The sequence below is a fragment of the Taeniopygia guttata genome, chromosome 7 (assembly GCF_048771995.1).
Source record: "Taeniopygia guttata chromosome 7, bTaeGut7.mat, whole genome shotgun sequence".
Classification (NCBI taxonomy): Eukaryota; Metazoa; Chordata; class Aves; order Passeriformes; family Estrildidae; genus Taeniopygia; species Taeniopygia guttata.
In genome coordinates this window covers 25,942,874-25,967,168 of record NC_133032.1, presented here as the reverse complement: position 1 = coordinate 25,967,168, position 24,295 = coordinate 25,942,874, and the positions used below count along the sequence as shown (strand labels likewise).

Below are 24,295 nucleotides of genomic sequence, written 5' to 3'. Positions count from 1 at the left end.
TATTCTTGAGTTCATGGAAGTGCTTGATTTTTTTTTTTTTAAGCCCAAAGTTATTATTTCTTTTGATTCCTGTGAGTAGGATAAGTTCCAATGGCTCTGGAAGGAGCTGTGCAGGACAGTGTTCACCTCTTTTCAGTGGGAATATAGAGCTGATGGGTTAGTGTGTACCTCTTGTCTGCTTATGCAATGTTTATATTATTATTATCAATTTTTTATGCTTTTTTTTGGCTGTTAGCTTAATGAAAACACAAGGAACAGAACATAATTTTTACCATTTCACTGTCTTCAAGGTGACAATACCAAAAGCAATCATGTAACATTACATGTAAATGAGCATCAGTGAACTTTGATGTGAAATGCAGCCAAATTGATTGTTTTCAGTAAAAAAGGCTCTTGCTTTCCCTTAACTTTTTTTTTATTTTTCAGCTCCTGTCTGCATCAGTTTTTATGGAAGTTGCACAACTTATTTCCAGCAAGGTAAAACCGAATGTTTTCTTGTAGAAAGGTGACGAACTGTGGCCCTCACAATACCATGTATTCACTCAAATGTGTTGGTCATGGTAGTCATGTCTTGCAAAACTTTTTGCCCTAACTTGTCTCTAAATTTTTCATTGTTGCAGTTCAGATTCATCATTTGTTTCTCTCCCCAAGCCAGTGAGATTCAGGAAGGAGTCACGGCAGAAGGTTAAAACCTGTTGAATAACTCGGTATTTAAGCTGCGTGCCTTTTACATACAATAAAAGCATCAGGGATTAATGAAAGCATTTTAATGGATTTCTGTGTTCCTGAATCATAGCAGAACCATGAGATCACTATGGATAGCCTGACTACCAGATTTTCAGGCTGGGTTGTGGTCCTCTATATTATTGAGTAGAGATTTTCATTTGAAAAATGACCTGAATGAATAGTAGTCTTATGTTCCCCTTTGGTTTTTTATACTGTATAAGATGCATGTTAAGGCTAATCAAAAGAACTTTGTCCTCTGAATTCACATTCATTCCCAATTGATGATAAAGAGGTGCCTATAAGCACATTGAAGAAATAACACCAAAGTAAAATAATCATCTGTTTTATTTGAAGGTAAGGTCAGAAGACCAGTTACATCTGCCTGTGACATGTAGGTTTTCTGTTAGCATGTGGAACAATTGCTCTGTGTGATGCTTGGAGCCAGACTGCTCAGTGCACTGAAAGGTGATGTAAAAATGGCTGGAAGGGTAGGACAGAGCATGGTCTTGGCCATGAGCAGTTTGTGATGCCTCTGCAGCCACTGTGCTTCAGTAAAGCAATTTAGACTAAACTGAATTGGAAATAAGTTAATAATTCTAGTAATTCGTTTAACAGCCTTAATATGTTGACCTGGTTTATGATCCCCATTAGATTTCTCTAAGGAGAAACTTAGTGAGCTTCCTTTGCCACAGATCTTGAGGAGGACAGGGACCATGTTGTAGGCTGGACAAAGGGGGTTTCTTTTATCTTGTATCTTGTATGCTGTACTTGTATCCTATCCATGTGGCTTTACACAGCCTGACTATAAAAATGCTGTAGTCTGAATTACCTTTATTCTGCCTCCAAATTACCAGTGTCTAAGACTTGGAAGTCAAAGATTCTTAAAACTTCCCTGCCACAAATCCACTGTAGCATTGTGAGTACAGTGGGCATCAATTCTGTACACAAGACTAGAAAGCTATTGCTTAATGTTGCTAATAAATTCATTGATGAAATGTCACCATATGGATCACTGCCATGCATGCAAAAAATAAAATCAGTGTATATAGCTCGTAGTTCTCTTCTGCTCTCCCTTCAAGTGCTAGGGGACCCCAACTTCTCCCTTGGTAATGAGACCCCAACTTCTCCCTTGGTAATGAGACTCCTTGACTTTGTTCTGGCATTGTCCCTGGGCCTCAGGCTGAGTTTCATGTGGTTCCTTGAAAGTGCTGTGCACTGCTGGAGGGAGCCTAAGGAGTATTTAATGCAGATGTAAATCAGATGCAGCAGAACACAATGGCCCTCTTCATTGCTCTGTTTATAAAGTCATTAAAAAATGAGAAGAGTGACTTCAAAATAGCAGAATGAGCAGAACATGTCCAAACTCCATTAGAAACTGGAGAGAAATTCACATTTCCCTATGAAGTAATAATTGTTTGTTATAGGGACCATATGGACCTTGACAAGAATAGCTGAGATGAGACTAAAAGGTTTAGACATGAGTTTTCTTTAACCAATCATCAAATTAGTTAATGGTTTCCCCCCACCATAATCAAGATAAAACAGCTGCAGTAAATAATGCTATGAAAGACTTTCCATGTGGATGTGAGTTTGTCCATTTTGCAGTGACAGCAAAATGTCCAACATTGTTCTAAAGAAAAGGGTGACACCTGCCTTTAAACAGACTTTGGTTAGTGGATTGCAATTATTTGTGTAATCTCTGACTGTGTGCAAAAATGCAGGCCTGGAGAGCACAGTATTTAACACATAGCAGTTCCAAACAGACTGTTTTAGGGAGCTGGGGAGAATTCACATCTAATTACTACTATGCATGTCTTTTTTTTCAATTTTCCTGATTTAGTTTCAAAGCATAGAAAACACCATTTTCCCCGTCCTTTGATTGCCCAAGTAATGTTGATTGTTAAAATACATTTTGTATAATTTCTCCACTTAGCCTTACAGTGCCCCCTTTGAGCATCTCTTTTAATTATACTGAATCAAGCTATGATTTTGCTGGCTTAAAATATCCAAGACTGAATGCCAGCAGCAATGTGTTTGGCTACTGCCTTACTCGAGTTCTGCCAAAGCAGAAACTCCCTAGGCTATTCACTGATTTTTTAAAATGTTTTTCTGGGGGTATCAAACCTTAAAACAAGAGATGCATGATTCAGTGTTGGTTTTGATTGACTTTCAGACTGATTTATCAACACACATTTCTTTCTCTATGCAAAAATTGTACATAGGAGATCCAAAATAATGGAAAAAAGAAACAGTGCTTTCTTTAGCAATGAGAAGAGAAGGGATTGGAATTGGCTCAGCATGGAAATGTAATGGTGGTGAATAGTAAACCTTGCAGATAGTGTTTACAGCTGTAGAGGATGTTTTCTTGTAATCTCATTCTTGCCTTTATAGTTATTACACAGAATAACTTATTCTGTTTGCTCAGGAGATGTCTGCGTTTGGCATCCTGCAGAGTGGGAATACGTAATGCTTTTTTCCTTTCCTAGGAAGCATACTCTGAAGGAAGAGAACAAGACAATGTTTAGCACATCCTTTGTGCCAGTAAAATGAGTTACCATGCATTACTGTTGCGTTAGAAAGCAGCTATAGCTATGTGATTAACAAGGGAAGGGGCAGGGGAAGGAAATGCTGCTCAAGATTTCTTAACAGAGATGCTGGGAGAGAACAAGCAAATGAGCAAGATTTTTCTTTTTTAAACAAACAAGAAAACAAACAAACTTGTTTTTTGGTTTACTTTTTAAGTGCCTGAACTGAAAAAATTTGCTGTCTAAGATCTGTTATCAGCCTTGCTTAAAAAAAAAAAAATAAGGCAGGGCTATACTATAGGTATGTATGGTGTCCCTAGCTAAAATTATAAACTGTTCTAATATTAAATGGGTGATTATGTCTTGAAACACCAATAATAAGGAAACACCTGCAGTGAGGATTAAAAGATTACTTCAGCTCATGGTAGGAGTCCTTGTTGTGCTCCATTCCACCCTGACTGTGACTTTGGCCCTATCAAAGGTGGGTCAAGAGCCAGTCTGGGGCTCCTAGCCAGAGTTTCAGCTGCTGTAGCTGGTACTCCTCTAAGTTTACAAGTTTAGCTGGCATCTGGAAAAGGGGATGCTCTTCCTTTCCTTTCTTTTTTTCTGCTTTATTTCTGTGAATACTTGTAGGCACACAGTTTGTGGGGATTGGGATGGGGCCGTGCTGTGGCACACAGTGTGTGGGGATTGGGATGGGGCCGGGCTGTGGCACACGGCGTGTGGGGATTGGGATGGGGCCGGGCTGTGGCACACGGCGTGTGGGGATTGGGATGGACCTGCAGCCCAGCCTCATCCCCAGTGGGCACAGCTGTGAGAAGCAGGTGAGCAGCACTGACAGCAATGAGCCATGGAGTGCCCAGGGGCACTGAGCAACCACCAAAGGGCACAGAGGGCACACAGGGGCACTGCATGTGGGATGAAGGGTATAAAAGACAAGAACACGTAGCAATAAAGAAGGGTCTTTGTTTCTGTCTGTCTCGACTGCAACAAATACTATGGGAATATACAAGTTGAGGGGAGCAGTTTTCTCAGATGTGCCATTGTCTCCTGCTAAAGAGGACAGAGGAGCTGGGTGTCCTAAAGGAAAAATTTGCTATTTCAGTGATAAGTGGGTGTTCTTTTGTTGGCTAACAGTGGGGTGGTGAATTTAACCCTGTATGAAGCTGTGGCATGATCCTGCACTGTGCTTGGGCTTCAGGAAGTTGGGCTTGCTATATGCTTTTTCTGAAGTACAGAGATAAAATTCTTCTAAACAGAATGCCTTGAAACGTGTCTGTTTTAAAATATCCATGTAATGTGGACAAGAGACAAATATGGTAACAATGAGGTTTCCATCCCGTCTTTCTTTAAGTAGCTTGGAATCTGAGCTGTGTGAGATGTTGTATTTGGAGTGGTGGCAGATAAGAGCATCAGAAAAAAAACCCCAGGCTTTCCTGAGGAAGTGTTAATGCAGCCACAGGCTCAAGCTAAAAGGTGATGTCCTTCATCACCTGATACCTGCAAAGCTCCAGGGTAAGTGCATGATTTTCAGAAAGCAATTTATTCGCTGAGTAGAAATTCTACCAAATATCCTGGAAGTTTGTTTGGAGTGAGGACTGAAAAAGCAAGAAGGATAACAGGCTGCAGAAGTAGCTTGAGTATCACTGGCAAGTAAGGGTGCACTTGCCCCCTAATTAGTTGAATCTTGCTTGCAGAGGATATGGTTTTGCTTCTGCAGATTGCTGAACATATTAATTGCTATTTCGTATCCCTTTCTACACACAATTTTCTGTTGCAGCCCTTTTTGAAAAGCTTCAAAGATTAAACTGCAGTATTACTGCAAAAGTGAATAATACAGATGCTGTATTGAATAAAACAGAGCTGGTGCAGTGAGAAAGGATTCTGCCCTGAGGGGAGGAGTGGGAAGCTCCAGTGTAACATATTGAATGTTTCAACAGTGGTATGTCCAGGATTAAAACGTTCATGAGGGGCTGTTGTGTGTCTGTGCGGACACTGAACAGGTCAGTGAGTAAGCATTTGAAAAGCTTTCCTTTAGTTGACTGATAATTATGCAGGGCTGTTATAATTTCACAGGATTTATTTCACTGGATCAGCTAAACCAATAGATATGAAAAGTATAAGTTCAAAAGGCTTCATAAAAATCTAATGCTAGTAGAAATAGTTTTGTTATTAAAAAATGGCACAAAAGCCTTTTTATTTTAAATTAAACAGCTGTATGCTTTTTGTAACGATATCACAGCTGTAGGCTCCTGGCATAATCAGTAGACAATAAAATAACTAATCAATGGATAAAAGGAACCTGTATAAATTCACCTCATAAATGAGGTGAGTGGACTAGTTTTCTGAAGGGTTTATTTTTAAAGCCAATGGGATATTTGGTTTCTGGTTTTCAATATGTCTTTTCATTTGGAGTCCTCTTTCCTAGCATGAACAAGGAATAGCAAATCAGTACATCCAGTTGTGTTTGACTTCTCACCTATGGCACAAAGCTTCATCTCTTTTTAGCTTTTAGGTACACAAGCCTTTAGAGTGAGGATGTGCCTTTCTGTTTTCCAATCAGACTCCAGGACAGCTTTCTTTAGTCTCTGGGTTTACAATGACAGCCCAAAACTCAGCATAGCTGGCTGAGGCAAAATTGCATCAAATCCTGAACATTTTGCAATCAAAAGTCCAGAATTCAAGTCCAGCCAATGCCACTCAGGATAAGCTCATTCCTTCTGGCCTGATCAATGCTCAGCAAATAAAACCTGGCTGTTCAAAAGATAAACTCAGACACTTGCCCATATCACAGTGTGGATGTTTAAAGAAGACCGAGTTGTTCATTAACATTGATAGTCTTTAAAAGAAATCCTTCCTTGTGTCTGAGCTTGATTAAGGCCTCTTGCTTTTCAAACTGTGCTGTCTAAGGGTGAGCAAATGTAAAGTAATCAGGATTGATAGCCTAGTTTCTGCTCTGGGGGGAAAAAAAGGCAGTTTTCTTTGTGAGCTTTGAAATCTCCAAGTGGCGGCAGTTGGTGAGTGTTTGTATGAAATGTGCAGTGGTCTCTGCAGTGCTCCTTCACTCCTCTGAGCCCCTGTCGGCTGGAATTTCTCACATGGAGAAGTTATCTGTTCTTTAAACAAGAAAATGTAAATGAATGTCTTTTGTAGGAAACGCTGAATAAGGATCTCCTACAGACCTAGTTCTGTATGTAGGCTGAGACAGTTCCTGGACTTGAGCCATGCATTTTTCTCCCTACAGTCAAAAACATTCATTATAGCCTACGTAGCTTTACTGAAGTCTACCAGCTTTGTTTGCAGTAAAGATTACAGCCTTGTGGAGACTTTGCTATCTTTTTTGCTATGCTATCTTGATATAGACACCTACCCTAATACTTCCAATGTTTTAGCCATTCTTTCACCAGATCACAGAATATCCCTTGCTAGAAATGGAGCAATACAACAAGAATTTTGATCGGTCTGTACTCTTACTATTTTTGCATTAAGGAAATGGGCTGGGTAAGAGGAACAGGTAATGTTTGCTCATCAGTTTTCCAATATTTAAAAAATATATGGCAGGAACAGTCCTTGCGTACTCTCAGTACACTGCATCTGACTCTCACTGGGACAGGTGCTGTGCAGGAGGAAAGGTTTGTTTTTTATCTCATTCCATCAGGCAGGACCCCAACTGCCTTTATTTTTTTGAAGGCAAAAAACCTAATTCAACCCTTAAGCAGGCGCTTCAGGGCTCATGGATAAATTATGCAGAACAGGCAGCTTTTAGCTGTTTTCTCTCTCAGCTGTGCTTTCCTAAAGAGAATAATCATAGAACCCATAAGGGTCATGGTTGAGCCCTTTATAGTTGTGTGTGTTATATTAAAACAGTAAATCACTTTCATGAGTGTGCTTTTTCTGTGTGGAAGCTGTTGGGTAATTTAGTCTAAAGTCAGCTGAAGATCTCTAGTTACTTCAGAGATAGCGTGTCAGGCAGGTGGTTTCAATTAGTATTTGTTCAGGGTTGTCTAAAGAGAGTAGCCAGTCTGATTGTTTAATAAGTGTCAGTTAGGAATATCTCTATATATGCTCATGAAATGTGACCTTCGGACTTGTTGTGGTCTGCTGGGTAATACCCCCAAAATGTCTTGGCATGGGGTTTTAATCTATGCTGCTGTCTCTTAACCTTTTTTATCCCATATTGGAAGTGGGCACATTTTGTGGGATTGTCAGCCCCAAACCTGTGCATCTGTTTGAGGGGGGAAAAAAAGCAGTAATCTGTGTTAAGCAGTTATGGATTTTAGAGAGAGTATTTTCTGTTCAAAGCCTGGCTCAGGCCAATTCTTCTGCTTCAAATTAGCACGCATTTAGGAATAGCACTTAGACATGAACATAGTTTAGGAACTTCTCTGGCTGCAGCCCTCTGAGAATTAGCAGAAGGGCCTTTTTTAGTTAAACCAATATTGGAGGTAAATGCAGTTGATTGCTTGCACAATAAAGATGTTTTTTTAATAAGTGAGCATGAAATAACGTGAATGTTTTGGAGACATGCTGAAAGCATGAATTGAGGTGATTTGTGAAAGCAAATGGTTTGTAATACACATGACAGGACGTGCATAGGACCAAACACCATAAATACACAGAATTTAATAATAATGTGAGAATGAGAATCTATATGTACATCTGAGAACAGCTAAATCATACACAATCAGTGAATCAAAGGAAATATTCCTATAAATTACACTTTTTACAGGGAGAGACTGTTTAATCTGGTGACATTTAATAAAGTATATTCTTGGATTCAAACAGGCAGTGGAACAACTCAGTAGCAGCACTGATGAGGAAGCAGTTTCATCTCTGTTGCCTTGCTTCTTTCAGCAGAACTGCAGCTGGTTCCCACTGGCCTGGCTGGGCTGGGTTCAAGATCCTTGCTTCAAGAAAGCTGTAAATATCTTCTCTTACAAGCACTGTGTTCACCTGTGGTGAAAGCAGAAACATCCATATGTTATTAATTTGCTGCTTCTTGGCAAAAATTTGCACTCCCAAAGAGTTCACTGTGTTGTAATAAAGCTGGAGAACAAAGAAATTGCTCTTTGCCCACATATAAGACATGCATAATCCCCAGTGAGGAGTTAACATTTGGGGAACATAGGATGAGCTCTGGTGCTGGCAACATCTGCCTGGCACGTGCAGTCACATCCTTCACAGCTGGGTTACCTTTCATGGGCATTTCTTGCAATTAAGGTGGAAGAAATAATTGTTCTTATGGCCCTAGATAAGTTGATCTCTTTTCTTTAGCTGGCAGGTAAAGTGGAGGCCTCTCAGGTTTACAGAATTAGTAAGAAGGAACTTCCAGAAACATCTAATTTTGAAGTTCTTTAGCCATTGAGTTTTCCATTCTGTGATTCTTTCTTATTCCTACTGCTTCCATCATTGCTGCCATTTATAGACTGGTGCATAGCCAGCAGAGCCTGGCTGAATTTGCCTGTGCTTTTGCTTGGACTCAAAAAGGGTTTGGATCCACAGCTTAAAACTTGCATAGTCAGTTCCCTTTTAACCCCTTCTTTAGGGGAATCATACATTAAAGAAAGCACATGCATCATAATTTCTTTGTCTGTAAACTGCCTGGATGCTCTTCAGTATTAGTATTTAGGATGAGGCCTCTTTAAAAGTAATTCCATTTTCAATTTCTGTTGGCTAAAGTGGTGCAGCTCCTATTCTAAGACCACCTTCTGACAATTACTTACGTAAGGAGTGTGCATGCATTTAAAAATTTCTAGTGGAAATTGCAGACCAGTTTTAAATAGTGTGAAAAATAATAATAAAACATAGCTCCTCAATAGAGTTTCACATCTTTTCACAGTACCACACAGGGATGATTATTCCCAGACAGCAGCAACTTTTTACACTTCAGAATGTGGCATGGGAGATGTAGTATTATAAAATATACCTGGGTAAACTTGTATATGCCTACAGTACAATTTCAATGCCTTTGTGTTGCGTGATTTTTGTTTGCAAGAAGAGGTATTTCCCTGGTGCTGTGTGGATTCAAACTGAAGATTTTTCTCTTGCCACTAAATGTACTGAGTGATCTGACATGAACTTTTGGATCTCACAGAACACTGGGCCTTTCCCTTTCCTAATTAAAGTTTCTATGACTCACTTGAGGGGATACTTGTGAAGGGATGCATGCAGCTATGTCTCCAAAATATTTCTTTTGCTGAGGGAGGAAAGATTAATTTGTTCTACTAGGAAAAATAGGACTTTCTCCTGTAACATCAATGATAAAAACATTTGGGAGAGTGGGGAAATATTACTTAGGAAGTCTGCAATGTCCAGACTTACCTCTGATCAAACTCTTCCTTGAATTCTTGAAATATTATCCAAGTTTGCAGAGTTAGCAAGATGGCAGTTCAGAAGGTTCTTGCAGCTCTAATGTCTGTAATTCTTTATTTTCTTTTTGTTTTTATTAATTTTAATGGGTGTACTTACTCTTGAACTGAAATGCAGAATTACAAAGTGAACACTGCTTCTCAGATCCTGTGCTTAATCCTAACACACAAGGTAAAATTTCCCCTGGGGTGACCACTTCTCTTAAATTCTGGGTCTACACCTTCAAGCTGTCTTATGCAGGCCTTTGCTGAAAAGAGGAAAATATTTTACTAATTGGAGACATATTTCTGCCTCTGGACAAAAAGCCAAAGTCCCTCCTTGGCAAAATGAGGAGACATTATGGCAAAATGGAAAGCTGATGGTGTTTTGACAGGTGGAAATAGAAATCCAGTGTAAGATCCATCTCGGGGAAGGCAGATGATCTGTCTCAGTACTGGATGAACTGATGTGTTCCAAAGCACCTGAGGACAATTCCAGCCAGCGGCTGTACAGAGCCACTGCTTGCTCTCCTGATTGTGTGCAGCTTAATTAGCTACAGGTGGGTGAAGGAAGGATGAGCTGTGCTTTCTGGGTTTTTTAGTCTAAAACATGGAATTCTCTGGACCACTGGCAGCTTGTTTGTTGAATCATTCACTTGTGTACAGGCAGAGCTCAAACCTGTAGCCACTTCCCATGACAAAGAAGTCAGAGACTGTTATTGTTAAATCTTCTTCTCTGTCTTGGAGTAAAATTTTCTGTTTTATGAGTACTGGGATTTTTTTGCCTGAAGTAGAAAAGTATTCTAACTACTGTAAAGTATATTCCCACAACTCCTGGTACACTTAGAACAGAGGTATAGCTGCCTCATTTTATGAACATGCAGAATTTTCTCACTAAGTATAGGAAAAATGGCTGAGCATGCTCTTGTGGCTAGGAAACATTGACATCTAAACTGTCTTCCACTCTATCAAGGAAATGCTGTATTTATGGGGTTCTTTTGGTTGGGTTATTCTTGCTGACTCAATTTCTTCATTTATGAGTAGGAAAAAAAATTGATCTTTCCTAGTTAATCTCTCCAAATATGAAAATTGTATATCCAAAGAAATATGAAATAAAATCATGGCAATAAGTAAATATCCTTCAGTATGAAAGATTTAGAAAAACAAGGGTTGATGTGTTTTTGTTCCCTTTTTAGCTGTTGCAAGCTAATTATAAGCTATAATTAATAATACCTATCTTAAGTACTGATTTGTTAATTCTGGTATTTAAAGGCACAGTTCACCCAACTCAATGCATTTGAGAAACCTCCCATCCAGTTTTAATTGATACCAACAGGTGTCTCTGTATTTCTGGTGAGCTATCCTCATCCCAGCACCATGAACTGGGACTAGATTCCTCTCCTGCCTTGCTGCAAATCCTGACAGGCTGTGCAAATTGCAGTTCACAGTAGTTTTGCTCTCTGAAGGGGCTGGGCCAGCTGTTCTTTGCCTCCCTTCCTTGCAAGGTTGGCTACGAGGTGCTTCCAGCCACTGGCTAGTTCTGAGTCTGTCAGAAGCCTCTCCCAAGGGCTGTTGTGTGTTTGATTTGTGGTTTGTCAGGCTAAACCATACCCTAAATCTTCACAGTTTGGCCCTTCCAGTCTCAGCACCAGCCAGTTTCACAGTGGGTTTTGTACCCAGCTTCTCAGCTTGTGAAGCTGTAGACTGTAAGGCTGCAATCAAGAACCTGTAATTCATCCTGTGGAAACATCCAGAAAAAGAAAAGAAAAAAAGTGAAAGGTCATTTGTAAATAAGCAGCTCTTAAACTGCTCTGATGCACGTGGATATCTGTCACAGCTTTTGGTAAATTGTGATGCAGGACCTGCAAAAAAGGGATGCAGGCACACTCCCATTTTCTGCTCTGAAATGGCTGTAGGCTGTTGGTGAACAAAGCCTCTGCCTATGCCCCTTCAGGGTGACATCTGTGTGCTAAAGAGAGAATATTTAATGATTCAGTAGTTGGAAATTCCCCTTATATATCCTCCAGGTTATGCCTTGTGTTTGAGAGAGACCTGAATGTGTGCTAAATACTGATTGTCCCTGATCTCTTGTATGGCCTAGGATATACTATTTGCCTTTAAGAAATGAGCCATATTTTACAGAAAATAATTCTTGGTGTCTGATTGATCATCTGTGACCAGGCATGTCTTTTAGTATATTTTAGATTTTTTTTAAAAATTATTTACTGCAGAGCATTTCAGTGGTAATTATGTAGTCCAGTCGATGTAGTAAAATGAAAAATATTCTAGATTGAATTGCATACTCTTTACATTGCACTTATTTGCTTTAGGGAAAGATGACAGGTTTTGGGACTAATGTTTCTTCCTTTGCTTGCTCTACAAAGCAAAGAATGTAAGATACAGTGACAGGCTGCTAATTCACATTTTATAGTCAAATTGGAAAATTGCCTGAGAATAGGGTTGGATAATGAGATATCTTCTTTTACCCAAACCTGAAACGAGGCAGGGAATAGAGTGCTGGAAAGCTGGGAAAAACTTTGGGTAATTTGTTTCCTGGAGGGCAAGACAACATCACAAAGATATATTATCATAATATAATAATATCAATATTATCTGTGTTATAAATACTACAAAATACCAACAGTGCTCATGGATAGAAGTTCTGTTTACAGGAATCTAAGCATCAAATGGGCATGAAGAGTGCACCTGAGGAGGAACCAGTGTTACCCCTTTTGAAGCACTGTGGTAGGACCATGGAAGGAAAGCTGTGCTGCAGCCCTGTGACCCTTCTCTTTGGATCAAATGGAGAATTTTAATCTCTGAGGTAAAACAATTTTGTATCTCAATGCCATGACAATGGCTTATGATAATTTTTATGTGTTAAGTTAAACTTTGTACTTTCTCAGTGAAATTCTTGCAGTCACTGTCTTGGGATGTTTCTTTTTGTTCTGTGTGTGTTGTAGAAAATTAGTGTTGACTGGACAGTAGTTCCTTTCCTTACTAAGACTTGTTTTCATTTAGATTTGGAGTAAAAGGATTTTTTTCTAATATATTAATATTGTTTGCCTTTGTTATTTGGGAAAAATGCAATGAAGTAAGTTGTGTCATGAGAAAAGCACTTACCTGAAGCAAGAAAGAGGTGAAAAGACAGGGTTGTGGTGCTGCTCAGGAATAGTTCTTGGCTGTGCCTTTTTTCCTAAAGAAAAATTAATCTAAAAGCTAAATTTTCCTCCAGAGAATACCTGCATCAGGTTGTCACTATTTCCATATAACTGAGTTTTGACCAAGCCCTCAGTTCTTCAGCTGGAAAAATATTTTGTTGAAGTAATTTTTGACACCTTCTAATGAATGCAGTAATTAACAGATGTAAAAAATTAAGGGCAAGACAAATCTTAGGAGCTATACATCTCTGCTGAAAATAATAAAACAGTGATGAGTCTATGAATGAGCAGGGATTCAAGGCTGTAATTCCCGGGATTCATCTGAGAGCTGTCTCCAACACTTCTACAGTCACAGATTTGAAAATTGTCTGAGAACACGTTCTCTTTCTATGAACAGGAGGACAGCCAAGGAGATGTGTATCTGAAAATGTAGTATTGACTTTGAAATATCTGAAGTGTTTTAATGAGGAAGGTTTTTAGAATGCATTTTGCATCTTCACTGTGCGGCTCTGATCGCATTGAATCTCGTGATATAAGCTGGATTCCTTCCACATCCTAAAGGGCTCTGGTTGTGTATCTACAGTTCAGGTCCTCTTCTCACCCTTACCTAGCAAATGTAGGTTTAGCTTGGGGTTGAATGGAAACTTATTGCTGTTTAAAAACAACCCAGCTTGGGAAAAGCCTGCTTGCAAACACGAGACAGTAACGAAATGTGCTAATTGGTTTCTTAGGAAAAAGCACCAGCAGCGAAACTTTTCACACTGGGTATTTCTCCAGGAAGTGTGTCAGTAATATACAGACCTACGTTCTCCATCTCATCTGGGAATGGGGAGTTTTCACGGGGTTGGGGAGAAACCTCAGTCCCAGAAACACAATAGGAGCCCTTTAGGGCTTTTTCTTTTTTGCCCCTTTTCTCACACAATAGGGCAGTCGCTCTCCATTGTTGACGTCTCCTGCGTTTATCAGGGGCAGGATTGGGCAGATAAGCTGTATTATGTCAGAGCTTGCTGTAAATACTTTCGGGCGCTTCCACTTAGTTGAGAAACCACTGAAAACATTATTGCAGAAACCGAGTGGGAGATGTTGGGTTTCACACCAAGACAAGCCGATTTCTCTTTTCGCTTAGTTTTTGACTGCTTCAGGTGAGGGCGAAAGAATGAACTGGAGAACTGCAGAGCAGGCGGGTCTGAAGCGCGGGAGACCAGGTGAGGAGGGCGGCGGCGGCGGCTCGGGTGTTGTGGGAGCGGGGTTCAGCCTTGGGAGCGGGGCTCAGCCCCGGGAGCGGATTCAGCCCCGGGGCTCGGCGCAGCCCGGACCCCGCGCGGGGAGCGGTGCCCGCCGGGCGGCGCTGCGGGCCCGGGGCGGGCGGCGGCGCCTCCGCCCCTGCCGGGCGGGCGGGGAGGGGCCGGGGCTGAGCCCCGCTCGCTCCGCTCCGGCTGCTCGGCGGGGCAGTGTCCGCGGGAGGCGGCGGGACGGCGGGCAGCGCCCTTCGGCGGCAGAGGTACGGCTCCCCCGGGACTGCCCGGCCCGCACGGCTCCCTTTGTTCGGGGCACCGCGGGCTCCGGCAGCCCGTGAGGGAGACACGGGAAGGGGATGGATGGGGTCGGCGCTGCAGAGGGTGGGTGGTGTGGCGGCTCGGCGGCGGCTCTCCCGTGAGGAAGGGGCGGCGGTGCTGGGTGCGGGCGCCGGGCACGGCAGCCCCGGCGGGTCCCGGGCACGGCTGCGGCTCCGGGACGCTCTGCGTGCGCTGGGACCGGCGTTCAGCTCTGCTGGGCGGCAGCGGGGCTGGGACAGCTTCACTGAGGCGCACACGCAGGGACGGTCCGGGGCTCGCTGCCTCACATATGAGTGTGTGTGTGTGTGTGTGCGTGCTCTTTCTGGGAAGAGAGCGTGGCATCTGTTTGTTCTTGTCTAAAATAATTACCCTGGGTGCGTGGCTTCCCTGAATGAGAAAGGACGGGCTCGGCTGTGGGGCTCGGGGGAACCGTGGGAAGAGTGCCGGTAACTTGGAGCAGGATGTTCGATTCTGCTCTCGGGTAACGCTTGGAGAGGAGACTTGAGGAAGGGCTTTGCAGGGCAGGTCATTGTCCTGGAGAACTCCCTGAGGGGACGGGCTGCTGTAGCCTCCCAAGGAGGACCGCCGGTCTGCGCGCATGGAGGCTGTCGGGATTCGGTGTGGGACATCTGCTGCCGCTGTTTTGGGAAGGGCATCCCTTTGTTCCTCGGAGTGGAGACTCCCCGCTGGAAAACAATGGCCATCCTAGCAGAGCCACCGGAGTGGGACTTGCTGTGCAGTCACCAAGTGGTCCAGTGCTCACTTGCCGTGCCCACGGTACCTCTGTGCTCAGGCGTCCGTGCTCACACGTGCTGTTTGCTTTTTCGAGTAATTTAAGGCTTTGAAATGCCAGACCATGTCATTAAATCAGTTGCTATGTATTTAGTCGGGACCACTATTCCAAGGGACAAACGTAACAGTAACGAAACAAAAGCTAACTACTCTTAAAATTTATTTCAGAGATGCTATTTAAAATATATCCAGATTGGAAATGACCACTGGCATAAAGGTCAGGTAAAACTCCTGACTTTGTGATTTTTGTGTGGAATCATGAGCCTTCCATATCCGTCTGTCCTATTGTTAATTGTGAATTAAGGCTGGCAACAAGCTGCCCGTCCTTCCCTGCATGAATCATCACTTTGTCAAGCCCTGTGTCAAAAACAAGGCTTTTCCCAAAAGTGTGCAGTGTTAGAGAACAGAAATAGTCCAATCCATCTGTTAAAGTTCAGTCCTTGGCTGCTTTTAAACGTATAAAAGGTAAAGACATTCTTCTCATCATGTGCTTTTATTTCCAGTTGTCCCAGGCTTGAGTTTAAGAATGTCTTCAATTTAGTGCTTAAAGCAGTGCACTGCCTCTGGCTTAATTTTGTGTGGAGGTGTAAGGGTTGGAGCATTCCCATTCTTCCCAAAGTAACATAAAGTGGTCACTGCTTATGTTTGTTTGTAGCCGTTACTGGTGTGTTAGCTTGCCACAAGTTCCTCCATATCCTTAGGATGGTTCTGAAACATCTATGTGGTGTTGGATATCTAAAAGGATTTTGGCTCCTTATGAGCACCACGGACAGATTGAGTGCTCAGCAAAGTGAAGGTGAGAGGACTCATGAAAGCATCTCAAATCACAGAAGCTTGCCTTTTTACTTTTTTCTTTTCTCTTTTTTTTTTTTTTTTTTTTTTTTTTTTTGTTGTTGTTTTGGTTTGGTTTTTTTCGGTAAGAGACCTTGTTAAATCACACCGGTGGGGAGGAGCTCTGTGGAAATGATGCCAGGGGCCGGCAGTTTAGCTTTGTTGTGTTAGCCCTTTCAGGCATTGTGCAAGACTTGGTGTAATTGCCTTTAGAAGGGCAAATGTACATTGCAAGCCTACTAGAGCTTCTGGGGGAAGGGAAAATAAAGGTCTGGCAAATGAGGAGAGGAAGTGGGAGAGAGCAATTGGAAACATAAGCAAAGTCATTAATTTTTCCCACTGTGCACTCTTAAGAAACTGCTGGCAACATACTGGAGATATTCTGCCTCATGGAAGTGTCAGGGACTTTCTTCACATGATTCTCTGAGATCATCTGGTTTCCCTTTGCTCTGTGGGAACAGAAATTCCTCATGTTGGAGTCTGATCTCATCTTCCTTCGGCAGCAGTAGTAGCAGTGGCTTGGGAATTGGAAAGGAAGGTGAAGAAAGTGCCAGTGGGACAGTTTGGAGAAAAGCTCAGTTCTGCTGTAGACCAAGCTGGACACTGTTCCCTCCTTTCATTTGCCTCGTGTGGTCGGAGCTGGGGCAAATGCTGACATACCCACCCAAGTTCAGTGCCCTTTCAGACTGCTGATCTTGTTTAGCACAGCTTGTGTACCGGACTGTGCTTTAAATTTTACCTTCTATTTCATTCATCTTTTTTTACTGTACTACTGAAGAGCAAACTGAAATGGAAAGTGGTGACTTGAGTGACTGTATGCATCAAGCCTGGGGAATTTCCTGAGCTTGATGAAAGACAAAAATAAAGGGTTTTTCCCTCCCTTATAGCTATGTAGTTAGTCTGTTAAATTCCCGGAGCCTTCTGAGTAGCCTCTTCTGTTTGTTGTGGGACTACTGGCAAAAATTTTAGGAAGATTGAAGTATCAATGACCAGCCCTGGAGTCTGTAACTTGATCTACAGCTTTTTTTCTTAAACTGGGAAAGGAAGTAGCAGCTCTTGTTACACCCTTATGTAACCCCTCCATTCATAACCTCCAAAAAAGAAGGAAACCAGAGCTTGATTTCTGGTGTATAAGCTAACATCAAGGCATGCTTTGTCATAATGAAACAGTAAAGAATAACATTAATTTTCTTCTGCTTTGCAGTTCCCAGAATGGAAAAAAAACCCAAAATCCACAACCCTACCAAAAGTTAAACATTTTCATTTTGTGCTGATGGGATAGTGGAAATCTCACAACTCTGTCATATGCTGTGAAGTAGCTGTTAAAGAGGATACTGGAACTATAACAAGGGTCTTTTTGTGAATCTTTTCTGATGTGTTTGAGCATTAGTCTCAAAACATTAATTCTTTGCAGTTGTGTCCCAGTTTGCTTGTGGTTTGGGAAAGCTTTGGTCTTTTGGTGTGTATTACTCCAGATTTTGGTTCTAAACAGTGTGGCGACCAGGATCTCTCTGGTTTATTTTGTTTAGTTTGTTTTTTTGTTTCCTGATAGTGGCATAGCTTTTAAAGAAATCTATACAGAAAGTTCATCTTTTTGCCTCTCTCACCTCCATTTTACTGGGAGATTTCCCATTTGGTATCACCAAGGAAACTTGTCTCCATTTCTTGTTATATATTTTAAATCTGATACCAAAGTCACCGTGGTGATGAGAGAGTTTCAATGAGAAAGACTAGTCCTTAAAAATACAGTTTCAGAGGTAAAGAAGAACTATCAAGTCCCCTTTCCAGATGCAAACTTGTTGGGGAATTCTATGCAGACAGTAAAGCAGGAGTAATGAACCCCAGAGGCCAGAACAACATCTTTTTTGCCAGTGCCTCAGCTTTTGGGAGGAAAGAAATTAAGATGTGGTCTCCAGCCTGAGTGACCAGATGTAACACTTCAGCAAACAAGCTGAAGGCTCAGGATGAGGAATCCAAATATCCAGAGTCCCAAGGAGTAAGGGCTAGAAATGTCTACTGCCACTAAGATTTTCTTTTCTTTGCAGGGGTGGGGAGTGGTAATTGCCTTGTTTCTGGCTTTGTGAAGTGCTGCCTTGAAATTGCTTCTTCAGTGTGGGAGTACTGGTAAACTTTTCCTTGTTCTCCCTATCTTGGAGAGGCAGAAGCCCTTCCAAGGGTCTTATATTGGCAGAAATCGTTATGTTGTTGGGAAGGACCATTATGAGAGCAAAAGACAGCAGGAGGAAAGTAAGAGCCTATATCAAGGAGAGAAAGAGGAATAGGTACTGAGTAACAGAAGGATTGGTGGGTGTTGTACTATCAGAAGTGCTTCTTGTAGATTTCTTTATTTTGTAAATGGAGGCAGCAAGGAAAGACTCATTTTTCCCTCCTGTAAGCAGAAACCAGCTCTTAAAAGCGTGTGACCACAGCCTGGTCAGCAGTGGTACAAGTTTCCTGGGCCCACAAACATGCTTCATATGTGAGCTCTCTTGCTGTTTGCTTTATGCTTCTTTTTCTGTAATATTCTATAATTTTCATAATTTGTACACACCAAAGTGCTACTGAGGCTACTTTGAATTAGAATAAGAGTATAAATATAAAATTACAAATAAGAATAATTAAACTGTAGGGTTTGCTACAATGGAAAGAAAAACAGGTAGCAAGCTGTGACATCCTGAAATGTTTCATCACATCCCAAAAAGTTTCTACTCTTTTATATGCATTTTCTTTATGGAGTCTGTTCTTCTTTTCTCTACAAGAGTGTACTGGTGTTTGAAGATCTTTGAAATCCTGGGCCTTAAGGTAACCACCAGTTTTTTGTACAATGGTGCATATGCAGTGTCCTGACACTGTGCTGAAATCCTTGCCAGCAACCTCTGAGAACCTGCACCTCAGAAATGAGGAAACTGCTGGGTGATGAAGGGTTGAATTCTGTGTCTTGGGAAAGTGCAAGCAAAGGAAGAAACTGTGTTTTAATGTCTTTGTGTTACAACAATTTGAAGCACAGTTAAGGGTATCCTTATAGATCAGGGGTATCCTTAAAGTCTTTAGAGCTCCATGTTTGAGGGCTGAGAAGAAAGCTCCTCCTAGCAGGGCTCATGCTTACTTGATGTGAAAGAAGGGAATACCTCGGATGTCTAACTTCCAGCAAAAATGACAGCTGCTCTACCTTTTCATCAGGAGAGGCTTGGGCTGCAGAAAGGTGGCAGAGGTTGAAAGGCAGGTTATTTTTGGGAAATAGCTAAGCCTACAAGATAAACACGTGGTCGCTGTAGTGTCTGGAGACCCTTCCTAACTTTTACATGTGTGAGTAGGTGTGTGACTGATGGAGCACTTGAAGTTTGTTGTGCAGAGTAAGCTAAGGAAGTGCTAATTCCCTGTGAACCTTAGCAGAAGGAAAAAGAATTGTGGAAGGGGTGAAAATGAATCCCTCTCTCTATTAAGGAATATTCCTGGTAGTGGTGAGGAAATATTGCTGCCATGATATACCAAGAATCCCCTGTACAGCCTAGTTTAAACCCTGCTCAGCCAAGATAGGCTCAAATAGGAGATGGAGCAGAAAATTGGTGATTGGGATGGTCAAGGGGGGTGGAAAAGCCACCGAGAGGGAAATAGTCAATACTGGCTATGCATTATTTGGAATTAAGTCTATTGAAATGAACCTCTGTCACTACTTCCCTGTGAGGGAGAAAACACAATTAAATTTAAAACAATAGCCAAACCCTAGCAGCATTTGCAAAAGCAAGAAGAAATGGATATTAGCTGATCAGGAATAAATTGTCTGTGAATAAGGCACACCATAAGAACCGTTTCTCCTGGAGAAGGCTGAAAAATGGCACTCTGGAGCAGTGCAGTGCTCGTGGCTGTCGGACGCGGTGGGTTTGGAGCACACAGAACAGACACCGCTCCAATTGCCATTGTTCAGCTGACAGGCTGTCAGGCTGCCCGAGTTTAAAAGGGCTCTGGAGATCACCTTCAGTGATCAAAGAGTGCAGGCTCTGTTGAAACAAAGTTCACTCCAGGAGAAACCGTGGAAAATCTTTTGGCAAGCAAGGGCAGAGCTGGAGCTCCTTGTGCCTTGTAGCGTTTGTGGAACACAAGGAGCTTGCCTGTATCTCGTGTGAATAGAACTTTTTGCTTCCTAACAAGTGCCAGATGATGGTTGTCTCTGAAACACAGCGAGGGCAAACTTCGTACCTGCGAGTGTGTGCTGAGCTTGCCTGCCACGGGACCGGCTGTTTTCTGTCTGTGCAAGGGAGTTGCTTTCTATTGATGTTTTAAGAAGGTGTCCCTCTCTAAATCTCTGAAGTGTTATATTTTGTTTGGAAAACCTCTGTTTATCGTGCTAGTTGTTAATAAAAACATCGTCTGCTGGCTTTTAACTTCATGGACATCTGGACAAGAGTGATTACCGTGTGTTGAAATGCAACTTAATGAACTGCTCCCATTGTCTGAAGTATCTCTTGACACAATACATAGGAAGAGCTGGAGATGGCTGGATTTAGAAATTGATGACTTTTATCCTCTAATTCCAGGTGTCTATCTGAAAATTATTGTTGAGGATGAAAACGGCAAAACTGGATATAGGTCAACTGCTTGAGACGAGCAGACCTTTCTTAGTACATGTAATTTAAGCCTTACCTTCTCTTAATTTTTTTTTTTTAATCTTAGATTTGGGCAAATAATGCTTCCTCTTCCCAGAACACTTGCATCCAAATTCTTTTATTCCCTGCCTTTGTTAAAAAATAGCATGTCTTGCTGGACAGAAATTGATGTGCAGCATCGACAGTGATGGCAAGTGGTGGGGTGAAACCTTGCACTACTGTTTTACCTTGGCAGCTACTCCTGGGAGAAATGGGACTAGTCGGGTCTGACTTCCTGCAGGCTTTTCTCTTGTGATGGATTGACTTGCAAAGAAGTAGTAATTTCCACTTGAAGCTTTTTCTGCAGCTAGGGAATTTTGCAGAGCAATTTTTCTGCTCTGTGGTACTTAATAAGGGGTTTGTTCTCCTTGCAACCCATGTCTCTGGTGGAATGCTTGTACTCAGATATCCTCTCCTGCCTGCTTTTGTGTGCAAAATCGGCTGTTCTGTTGTCCTTTACTCGGTCCTTTTGAATCAAATTCAGCATTAGACATGTCTGAGAGATTAGATGTGTAGACCAAGAGATGAACAGCTGGCATGATTTGTCTTATTTTCATGAAATACTAGGTGAAAAACATTCCAAACTTTATTTACAAATATCTCAAGGATCCTGTCAGTGAGGTTTTCATGAGGGGAAATTGCAATGGGCTAAAATAAGATCTTTGGGGTCTTATTTGGGTGACTTCGTTTCCTCCTGTTTTAAATGAAAAAGGACAGGAAAATTTTTGCTTTACCCAGACTTTTACTGCTTGGAAGACAATATGGGTGCATGGAAACTGTGAAACCTGTGAGTGCCTGCTGCTCTAGGGGTTAGGGTGTATGCTCAGTTATTGTGGCTGACTGATGCTGGGTAGATGCAGGCACCAATGCCTCCTCTGGGATCTGGATTTCCTGAAGCTCCTGATTAGGTTGGTGTTCACCCATGACCGATTTTAAGCCTGGTTCAGTGACTGTTGTGACGACTTTTTGTGGCTGATTTTCCTTCTCCTGCTGGCAGCTGAGTGAAGCTATGGTGTTACCTGGCCTGTTATTTCGTTTTCTGCATATCTTCAGGGCTTATCACCGACTGCTTAACAGGCAGCAAAGCATTTGAGCAGAAGATTAGCTTGTACTCTGGTATTTTAACCCTGTAGTATTAGGACATCTCTTAGTACCTACCTTACCAACGATGTAAATTTGTGTTTGCTCCAGTTGCTCCACCTTGAGCAGTTCTTTTGCCTGGGTCAGGGACGTGTGGTTCCTGTGCTGACTGCAGGAAAGCAAGGCTTGCTTTCTGCCCACGTGCTTGTGTGGAATAGAAAATAAAAATCCTGTTTTAGGCAAAGATCTCAATTACATCTGATTGCTGGATTGATCCCGGGGACTGAAACCTCAGGTGAAAGAAGTGATGTGACTTTGTGAGGGCTGGTTCATTGTAAAAGTGTTTTGTGAGCATCTGCTACTGAGAGTTCTTTTGAACCCAAGCTCTGGTGAGGTGGCAAGCTGCTGGTGTGTGACATACAGCAAGCAAAGAAGATCCCCTAATATAAATAAATGCTACCTTGTTTTTTGTGCCCCTGTTTGCAAATGTAACCTTTGGATTGGGCAGGATTCCCTAAAATTGGCAGAAAACTTTAGGCGGCAGGTTGAAAGATTAAGATAATCAATTTAAAAGGGCACCCAATGCTTAGTGGAATTTGGCTATCCAGTAGTAAAAGATTTTTTGGTTTCTTTTCTGAAAGAATGAGGGTGTTTTCTATGTGTCCATATCCCTTACTGACAACTTTTTCAAAGTTGTGTTGTCCAAACACCGTCAGTCTGAAATCTAGTCTTTGGTTTAGGGGGAAAAGATAGGACCTTTGACAACCTTTGGCTTTGCAGTCACATTTAGTTCCATATTTTGAAAAAGACTCAAGGAAACCTTAGTAAGGCGTATGTGCCAAAAATTGACCTCCTTCTCTACTGAATACTTTATCCTTTTCTGTAGATGTGGACCTGGAATGATTATAACACTCTGTGGCTAGGCAATGACTAAGAAAAGCCTAAATATAAGAAACCACCATGGATCCTGTTTCTGCTGAACTCAGTGGGAATTTAACTAGAATTTTGGACTGTAGATAGCCTTGGTAGTGAAGACCTATTTCTAGATGCATTGAAAACACCCAAGGCATTATCCGCATTAAACTAATTAAAGAAAAAAAAATAGGAAAAAAGACTCAAGAATAACCATTTATTTACATAAAATGCCACTTCACACCTATAATCTTTGCAGCCTGTCAATATAATCCAAAATGTAAAGGAACATTTTAAGGGTAAAAATGGAGTAGCAGACATATTTTGAATGTATTTTCACAGCTGCTAAAGAAGAATGCCTTAGCAACGTTGAAAGACCCAAATGTTTTGCCCAAAACCTGGGGTGACTGTATGACTGACCCAGATGAGTTAAAGCAAGGCAGAAAGTTGACTTAGGAAATAGATCAGCCCCAGAGTGCAATTACTGGTGGCAGTTATTGTGTTGTGGTTGCAAAATAATTATCAGAAGTAATTTGAAGACATGTACTGCTGGGACTGTAAAGTAGGAATAATAGAATAGATATACCCCATGGTCTCATAGAGCAGGTAATATCCATGCTAATGTTATTCAAACCACTGGGAAAAAAATAACAGAGAGTAGCCTTGGAGAAATGCAAACACAGCCCCCTCAGGCTACTGAATTAGTTGGTTTTGGTTTTTTTTAAGGAAAAGAAGGAGGACAAAGCTCTATCTTCTGCATACATGGCTCATGTGATTTTGGTTTTGTGGTAAAGTACTGTGCACCTTTTTGGTGATACCAGAGTTGTTCATAGTCTCATCGTAATGTGAACAGAAACATGAGAGAGGCGTTTCTCTCACTTTAGGGGGAGATTACTGCTTAGTGTGGGTTGTAATCAAGCTGATGTAAAAATAAAAGTGAAAACACCCCATCCCCACACCAAAACAAAAACCCCCAATACCCTCCCAACAAGCCCCTAAGAACTTCAGCAGCAACCAAACCTCTCACTTCTGCATTTATGAAGAACCTGTGTCCGGGTAATGAAGGAAGCTTCATCCACTCTTTACATCAGGAGGAGATGGTGCCCCAGCAAACAATTTGTACATGTCCTAATGCAGTCTAATTATCACACTATCTGTTTTTCTAAATTGCAGTTAAGTTTGCATTGTTAAACTATTAAGAGATGGTATTGCCTCAGTGGTTGCAGCTGTTTGTTCAACAGTACCTTAAGTGGCCTGATTCTTTCTTTAAAGTTACCCAATCTTTAGATAGATGCCTGGTGTTTGCTAGCAGAGGCCAGTGGAGCATTTGTCTCTCCTGTGGAATTCTCTGGTCAGATCTTCAGTCATCTAAATTGCAGTCACTGGTGCGAAACTGCCCTAATCTGATGTTGCTGAAGGGCTGTTCCCATTTAGCTGATGCTGAATGCAAACATTCCTGCGGTCCCAGTACAAATACACCCCGTAATGCCACATTTTACTTTTGTAATTCACCAGAGCTGTTTGTTGTTTAGTGCTCAAGGAATCCAGTACATGTGTAATATTCGGTTCCAGAAATTTAAGAGAGGTTGCACAAGGCTTCAAATAACAGCTCATGCTTGGTAGGTAAGATGTGAGAAACATTAGCTAATTCAAAAGCTCTGAATTGTAAACTTTTCCACTTTGGAAAACACTGATTTATGCAGTAGGACTGGGAGAAAGGAA

At 41.8% G+C, this 24,295-nt stretch overlaps 1 protein-coding gene across 5 annotated transcripts in view; it reads left to right on the top strand.

Annotated features, from left to right (window-relative positions):
* The first annotated feature begins 13,822 nt into the window (after positions 1–13,822).
* The window catches only part of MYO1B (myosin IB), a 110,557-nt gene continuing 100,084 nt past the window's right edge, over positions 13,823–24,295 (top strand). For 3 of the 5 annotated variants that reach the window (XM_030277825.4, XM_030277824.4, XM_030277823.4), the window contains exon 1: positions 14,128–14,260. The gene's annotated coding sequence lies outside the window, so the exon portion shown is untranslated. Of the gene's footprint in view, positions 13,965–14,102; positions 14,261–24,295 lie in introns of those variants that run through there. The other 2 variants (XM_030277822.4, XM_030277821.4) reach the window with 2 other exon arrangements.